The sequence below is a fragment of the Carassius gibelio genome, chromosome B22, assembly GCF_023724105.1.
Source record: "Carassius gibelio isolate Cgi1373 ecotype wild population from Czech Republic chromosome B22, carGib1.2-hapl.c, whole genome shotgun sequence".
Taxonomy (NCBI): domain Eukaryota; kingdom Metazoa; phylum Chordata; class Actinopteri; order Cypriniformes; family Cyprinidae; genus Carassius; species Carassius gibelio.
Genome location: NC_068417.1, coordinates 42,904,505 through 42,913,131, shown reverse-complemented (window position 1 = coordinate 42,913,131; position 8,627 = coordinate 42,904,505). Strand labels below are relative to the sequence as shown.

At 42.1% G+C, this 8,627-nt stretch overlaps 2 non-coding genes across 2 annotated transcripts; both read right to left on the bottom strand.

The window, feature by feature from the left end:
• Window positions 1-3,808: 3,808 nt before the first annotated feature.
• Window positions 3,809-3,927, bottom strand: LOC128002675 (5S ribosomal RNA). Its single transcript, XR_008175418.1, has one exon. It is a non-coding gene; the product is annotated as a 5S ribosomal RNA (ribosomal RNA).
• A 501-nt stretch (window positions 3,928-4,428) lies between these two features.
• LOC127988757 (5S ribosomal RNA) lies at window positions 4,429-4,547 on the bottom strand. Its single transcript, XR_008161915.1, has one exon. It is a non-coding gene; the product is annotated as a 5S ribosomal RNA (ribosomal RNA).
• Between the last annotated feature and the right edge of the window lie 4,080 nt (window positions 4,548-8,627).

Sequence of the window (8,627 nt, the reverse complement as noted above, 5' to 3'; positions counted from 1 at the left end):
TCCAGGGGGGCACCTACCACACTTGCAGCCACCACATTGGGGACTGCACGCAGCTACGATGCTGCCCCTCCTGAACCACTCGAAGACGTCTTTGTTGGCTGTTGCTGTGCTCCGGACAAGCGCATTTCCTTCCTCTTCCCGAGGTATGATGGTCTCTTTATACGCCATCGAGGCTGATCTCATGGTTCTCGCAAGGTGAGTCTCGGAGCAGTACACGGCCATGTCAACTGTCTCAATGAGATCGGGATGGGTTCAACCAAAGGTCTTTCCTAGGGGACCGTCCCAGAGAACGAGGTCTTCCACAATCCTGATTGGCTGGGGAACAAGACGACCTTCCCGATGACTGATAAGAAGGTCAATCTTTGTGGGACGGACCAGTTCGTCTCTGGGTACATTTGGGAAAAACTTCTGCAGTTGCTCGGCAGTGACTGATTGAGTCACTTCGGCTATGTTTTCCAGGCCATAGCAGAGAATTCTATGCTCTGCCACTTTTCCCTTGGATGTCTTCACCTTCAGCCGCAGGGAATATCTTTTGGTCAGGACAGTCTTCTTCATTCCCCCGATTCCATGGACTATAAGCCTGATGTTCTCACCGCACAGTCCAAGTTGATCGGCAGTTTCATTGGTGATATAATTGGTATCAGATGCGAGGTCGATTAGGGAGCCAATAAGGCAACCCGAGTTTGTCGTCACTTCCATCAGCATCATCACCACTGGATGTTCTTGCAGTGCATCTCCAGTCTTGGCACATACAGTTGATGATATTTTGTTTGAGAATGCATTCTTGTATTTCTCTCTTTGTTCTGGAGTAAGTTCTGCCAGAAACTCCTCTTGTTTGTTGGTTAGGCCAAGTTTCTTTCCTCCAATTTTTATGGTACTCTGCTCCTCACTGCTGTAGTCCTTCTTTGGAGTCGGTAGCTTAGGACACAGAAGGTAATTGTGGTCCGACACCCCTCCTTTCCGACAGTCTACTTTTGGGCAGAGGTATCTGGGTGTGCATCCTTTACCATCCTTGGGGTGGGGCCTCAAACACTTGGAGCACAACCCTAGCTTCTTCACATGGGCCCTTTTTCTTAAGAGATCTTGCTCCCTGAAAATCTTGCACGCAAATAGCTTGCCAGCATGGGAGTCATCTTCACAGACAGTACAGCTGGGATAGTCGTCCTTCTGACCTGCTGTGGATTTAGTAAAAGCCTTCCTCCCTCTCTTATCTGGGTAGTCTGCAGCACCCTTTTCCACAGGGCCTTTGTCCACAGGGCTTGGCTCCAACTGATCCAATTCCTCAAGAATCTCCTCTTGCCTTTTCAAGAATCCTAGGAGGCAATCAAAATGATACTTTGGAGAGAACCTGTTTGCTGGGTCAGTTTTGTGCATAATCCACTCCTTCTTGAGTGAACTGGGAAGCTTGCTTTCAAGAGATTGAGCAACAACACGGTTCTTCACGGCATCCTCTTCACCAAGAATCTGGAGGTTGTACAGTGCTCTTTCAACAGCCTGGATCAGTTCAATGGTTCTTCTTGGATTGTTTCCTTTAACAGGGGGAAGAGACTGGACTTCGCTGGTGATCATTAGGACTATTTTTGCTTTGTTCCCATATTTGCTGTCCAGCAGCCTGAACATATCGTCGGCGGATCCACAGCTAGATAGGACGAGATCCTTCTTGACCTTTTCGTGGAGACTATTTAATAAGTGGAACTTTTTTATACATTCCACACCTTGTGGGTTACCCAATTCTTGTAGGTCCTCCCACTCAGTCTTCCAGCGGTAATAGTCCCTCATGTCACCAGAGAAAGTCGGTAGCCGTGCTCTTTCAAGGCTGATTTGAGGCTTGAGATTAAAGTTTCCTTTGGTCCTTTCCGGGCTGCTCTGCTGTGAGAGGGGCCGTGTGTTCATGTTCAATGCCCCCGCATACGTTTTGGGCTTCAGCTGGCGATCGGCAAATATGTCAGGGAGAGAGATGAAAGGAGCATCTCGTATCGGATCACCAACCGCGCTGCTTTCATCTTCCAGGTTTCTTTCTCTACCCTTCACTTGGTCTGCTTCGTCCTCCTCCAGTTTGTCAGACAACGCCAGGACCCTCTTCTTTAGTGTCTTGTGGCGTGTCCTGAGATCTAATGCCCTCGAACCAGGAACCAACTCCTTCCACTCTACTAGCATTTCTCTGAGTTCAATGACCTCTCTCTCAAGACCTCTATTTCTTAGCCTACGGTCCTTGACTGACTTCCGAGGGTTAACTTCCTCTTCCTCTGCCTGAGTGATGGCCGACTCAGCTGTTTTGACCTGCTTAAAAAACACCTCCTCTGCATAGCTGGTCCAAAAGGTTTCCTGGGAGGCATTCTTTACCTCGAGGAACCTGTTCTCACACTCCGCTGTCTTTTCATCAATTTGGTTTGCAGATTCTATGACCTCCTCATCCGTTGACTCTCTCAGGGCTTCAGCATACTCATGTCCCGCATCTATGACTTTAAAAAAGTCTGTCCTGAAAATCTTCCATTCACTGAGAACTTCAGTCGGTTCCAAGAGTCCCGGTTTGGTGAGAGTATGAGCCCTTTTGGTGAATGAAGCCTGTGCTCTTGATCGCACACTTTTAAGCTTTTCCAAGTCTGCCATTGTTACTCCCTTTGTGTTGACTGGAGAGACGTCAATGCCAATGTGCACACGAGCTCCTTTATCCTTGATCAACGGGCAGTTTGATTAATGATAAACTTGGGGTCAGTCAAAGAAGTGAGAGGCCAGCTGATCCTGGGTTGATTGAGCTTCCTTAATGAAGCAGTCCGTGGCTGTTTTTTTGCTGCATTCAATCCAGTGCAGTGGGCCGCGGTTTATAACTGTTCGGTTCTTTAAGAATATCCCCACCGAACGGGGCGTCAGGAGAGGACACGTTGTTACAACTCGTAGTGGATTTTATTTATTCTTGGTTCATTTTTAATTACAGTTGATTAGTCCACAAATATCAGCAGCAGGTTATAAACCTGGAGAAATAGAGAGGTTATAATGTAAACAATACTGATAACCATAAAATCTAAATATAAATATAGATTACATAATATAATATATACAAATATAAATAAAATATAAATTTCAATATAGTCAGTATTTAATCTTATAAATATCATAATATACTTTGTGTAGCCATTTAGTTTAAATACTAAGCACATGCATATTAACACAGAAATGCAACAACTTCACACACACCAAATATACAATGTCAATGTTACACATTAAACCAATAGCGTTCTCAGTCTGTTGGCTCAAAGTGAAAAACAGTGAGTGTAGTTCTAAGTGGCATCGCTGAGCATAGTAATCCATTACAAAATGTAAAGTGATCAACTACATTACCCATCCAGCACCGCAAACAGGAAGTAACTTGTGTGACAGTGAAACGCTCCAATTTCAAACATTTGCCTTTTTATAGCCACGGATACTATCGAGCCGACAATATTAAACATCAGATCGCACACAAGGTTTTATCAGCGTGACCAAAGTAACAGTTATCAATTATACAAACCGCGCACATATAACGGCAGCACAGCAGTAACGCAACAGACAACAAACTCAATGGATAAAAACAGCAGCTTACCGGTGGCGCATCTCTCCTGACGAGACAACATGCCAAAATGAATACTCGCTCCCACTTATAGCCCGCGCTCATTCATTACTGGATTTAACACACCTGTTTGGGATTTGACTGGTCCATGCTTCAATCAGGTAAGTGAAACCTCCCACCTATTATCCTGCGTTACATTACGAACACCCGTGACATAGTGAACGCAACAATTATTATATACTAAGTGAAAAATGTCCAAAAAGCTTACAGCACCTGGTATTCCCAGGCAGTCTCCCATCCATGTACTAACCAGGCCCAAACCTGCTTAGCTTCCGAGATCAGACGAGATCGGGCATAGCCAGGTTGGTATGGCCGTAAGCGAAGTCTGCTGCAAAGAGAGGGCTATTTAAAGAACAGCCAATCTTATCGCCAGTACATTATATAAGTAGGAAAGAAAACCCAAAAGCTTAAAGCACCTGGTATTCCTAGGCAGTCTCTCATAAAAGTACTAACCAGACCTAAACCTGCTAAGATTCAGAGATCGGGCATTGACTTTTTTTTTTTTTTTTTAATGAAAGATTATTATATAATTCGTGAAATTTTCCAAAAAGATTAAAGCACCTGGTATTCCCAGGCAGTCTCCCATCCATGTACTAACCAGGCCCAAACCTGCAAATATTCAGAGATCGGCATTGACTCTATTTTTTGGCAAAATTATTATATACTAAGTGAAAAATGTCCAAAAAGCTTACAGCACCTGGTATTCCCAGGCAGTCTCCCATCCATGTACTAACCAGGCCCAAACCTGCTAATATTCAGAGATCGGCATTGACTCTATTTTTTGGCAAAATTATTATATACTAAGTGAAAAATTTCCAAAAAGCTTACAGCACCAGGTATTCCCAGGCGGTCTCCCATCCAAGTACTAACCAGGCCCAAACCTGCTTAGCTTCCGAGATCAGACGAGATCGGGCATAGCCAGGTTGGTATGGCCGTAAGCGAAGTCTGCTGCAAAGAGTGCTGCTGAAGAAGTGGTGCTGCTCTTCTGTCTAGAAATATGGCAAATAGTCTTAGTGTTTATACTTGACTAACTGGGGCCCAGGTCAGGAAGCAGACAGACTGGCTAAACCGACCGTCTGCTAGCTGCCTCCCGTCACAGAGGTCAGTTAATTCTCAGCACATAGAGACTCTTTCACCTAGATATCACACTATAGAGACTGTGTCTGTTCCCCGAACTAGAAAATACAAAAAATGTCCAAACCAAGTTAAGGTTAACAATTTAATTGAGGTTCAACAAATAAAAAACAAATGCAATATGGATAAACAAATGATAAAGATTGGCTTATTGATTATCAGATCCATTTCTACGAAAACACTTTTTGTAAATAATATGATAACTGATCATAATATAGATGTGCTCTGTTTGACAGAAACTTGGCTAAAACCTGATGATTACATTATTTTAAATGAGTCCACCCCCCAAGATTACTGTTATAAACATGAGCCGCGTTTAAAAGGCAAAGGGGGAGGAGTTGCTTCAATTTATAACAACGTTTTTAGGATTTCTCAGAGGGCAGGCTTCAAGTATAACTCGTTTGAAGTAATGGTGCTTCATATAACATTATCCAGAGAAACCAATGTTAATGATAAATCCCCTGTTATGTTTGTACTGGCTACTGTATACAGGCCACCAGGGCACCATACAGACTTTATTAAAGAGTTTGGTGATTTTACATCCGAGTTAGTTCTGGCTGCAGATAAAGTCTTAATAGTTGGTGATTTTAATATCCATGTCGATAATGAAAAAGACGCATTGGGATCAGCATTTATAGACATTCTGAACTCTATTGGTGTTAGACAACATGTTTCAGGACCTACTCATTGTCGAAATCATACTCTAGATTTAATACTGTCACATGGAATTGATGTTGATAGTGTTGAAATTATTCAGCCAAGTGATGATATCTCAGATCATTATTTAGTTCTGTGTAAACTTCATATAGCCAAAATTGTAAATTCTACTTCTTGTTACAAGTATCGAAGAACCATCACTTCTACCACAAAAGACTGCTTTTTAAGTTATCTTCCTGATGTATCCAAATTCCTTAGCATATCCAAAACCTCAGAACAACTTGATGATGTAACAGAAACTATGGACTCTCTCTTTTCTAGCACTTTAAATACAGTTGCTCCTTTACGCTTAAGGAAGGTTAAGGAAAACAGTTTGACACCATGGTATAATGAGCATACTCGCACCCTAAAGAGAGCAGCCCGAAAAATGGAGCGCAGCTGGAGGAAAACAAAACTAGAGGTATTTCGTATTGCTTGACGGGAAAGTAGCATATCCTATAGAAAAGCATTAAAACCTGCTAGATCTGATTACTTTTCTTCTCTTTTAGAAGAAAACAAACATAACCCCAGGTATTTATTCAATACAGTGGCTAAATTAACGAAAAATAAAGCCTCAACAAGTGTTGACATTTCCCAACACCACAACAGTAATGACTTTATGAACTACTTTACTTCTAAAATCGATACTATTAGAGATAAAATTGCAACCATTCAGCCGTCAGCTACCGTATCACATCAGACAGTGCACTATAGACCCCCTGAGGAACAGTTCCACTCATTCTCTACTATAGGAGAGGAAGAATTGTATAAACTTGTTAAATCATTTAAACCAACAACATGTATGTTAGACCCTATACCATCTAAGCTCTTAAAAGAGGTGCTTCCAGAAGTCATAGGTCCTCTTCTGACTATTATTAATTCCTCATTGTCATTAGGATATGTCCCCAAAACCTTCAAACTGGCTGTTATTAAGCCTCTCATAAAAAAGCCACAACTTGACCCCAGAGAACTTGTTAGTTATAGACCAATCTCGAATCTCCCTTTTCTGTCCAAGATACTAGAAAAGGTGGTATCCTCACAATTATATTCCTTCTTAGAGAATAATGGTATATGTGAGGATTTCCAGTCAGGATTTAGACCGTATCATAGTACTGAGACTGCTCTCCTTAGAGTTACAAATGATCTGCTCTTATCATCTGATCGTGGGTGTATCTCTCTATTAGTTTTATTGGATCTTAGTGCTGCGTTTGACACAATTGACCACAACATTCTTTTGCATAGACTTGAACACTTTGTTGGCATCAGTGGAAGTGCATTAGCATGGTTTAAATCGTACTTATATGACCGCCATCAGTTCGTAGCAGTGAATGAAGATGTATCATATCGATCACAAGTGCAGTATGGAGTACCTCAAGGCTCAGTACTAGGGCCGCTACTCTTCACGCTTTATATGCTACCCTTGGGAGATATCATCAGGAAACATGGTGTTAGCTTTCACTGTTATGCTGATGATACGCAGCTCTATATTTCCTCGCAGCCTGGTGAAACACACCAATTTGAAAAACTAATGGAATGCATAGTCGATATAAAAAATTGGATGACGAGTAATTTCTTACTGCTAAATTCAGAAAAAACAGAGGTGTTAATCATAGGGCCTAAAAACTCTGCTTGTAATAACCTAGAACACTGTCTAAGACTTGATGGTTGCTCTGTCAATTCTTCGTCATCAGTTAGGAACCTAGGTGTGCTACTTGATCGCAATCTTTCCTTAGAAAGACACGTTTCTAGCATTTGTAAAACTGCATTTTTCCATCTCAAAAATATATCTAAATTACGGCCTATGCTCTCAATGTCAAATGCAGAAATGTTAATCCATGCATTTATGACTTCAAGGTTAGACTATTGTAATGCTTTATTGGGTGGTTGTTCTGCACGCTTGGTAAACAAACTACAGCTAGTCCAAAATGCAGCAGCAAGAGTTCTTACTAGAACCAGGAAGTATGACCATATTAGCCCGGTCCTGTCCACACTGCACTGGCTCCCTATCAAACATCGTATAGATTTTAAAATATTGCTTATTACTTATAAAGCCCTGAATGGTTTAGCACCTCGGTATTTGAATGAGCTCCTTTTACATTATACTCCTCTACGTCCGCTACGTTCTCAAAACTCAGGCAATTTGATAATACCTAGAATATCAAAATCAACTGCGGGCGGCAGATCCTTTTCCTATTTGGCGCCTAAACTCTGGAATAACCCACCTAACATTGTTCGGGAGGCAGACACACTCTTGCAGTTTAAATCTAGATTAAAGACCCATCTCTTTAACCTGGCATACACATAACATACTAATATGCTTTTAATATCCAAATCCGTTAAAGGATTTTTAGGCTGCATTAATTAGGTAAACCGGAACCGGAAACACTTCACATAACACCGTACTTTCTACATCATTAGAAGAATGGCATCTACGCTAATATTTGTCTGTTTCTCTCTTGTTCCGAGGTCACCGTGGCCACGAGATCCAGTCTGTGTCCAGATCAGAGGGTCACTGCAGTGACCCGGATCCAGTACGTATCCAGACCAGATGGTGGATCAGCACCTAGAAAGGACCTCTACTGCCCTGAAAGACAGCGGAGACCAGGACAACTAGAGCCCCAGATACAGATCCCCTGTAAAGACCTTGTCTCAGAGGAGCACCAGGACAAGACCACAGGAAACAGATGATTCTTCTGCACAATCTGACTTTGCTGCAGCCTGGAATTGAACTACTGGTTTTCGTCTGGTCAGAGGAGAACTGACCCCCCAACTGAGCCTGGTTTCTCCCAAGGTTTTTTTCTCCATTCTGTCACCGATGGAGTTTCGGTTCCTTGCCGCTGTCGCCTCTGGCTTGCTTAGTTGGGGTCACTTCATCTACAGCGATATCATTGACTTGATTGCAAATAAAAACAGACACTATTTCAACTGAACAGAGATGACATAGCTGAATTCAATGATGAACTGCCTTTAACTATCATTTTGCATTATTGAGACACTGTTTTCCAAATGAATGTTGTTCAGTGCTTTGACGCAATGTATTTTGTTTAAAGCACTATATAAATAAAGGTGATTGATTGATTGATTGAAGAGAGGGCTATTTAAAGAACAGCCAATCTTATCGCCAGTACATTATATAAGTAGGAAAGAAAACCCAAAAGCTTAAAGCACCTGGTATTCCTAGGCAGTCTCT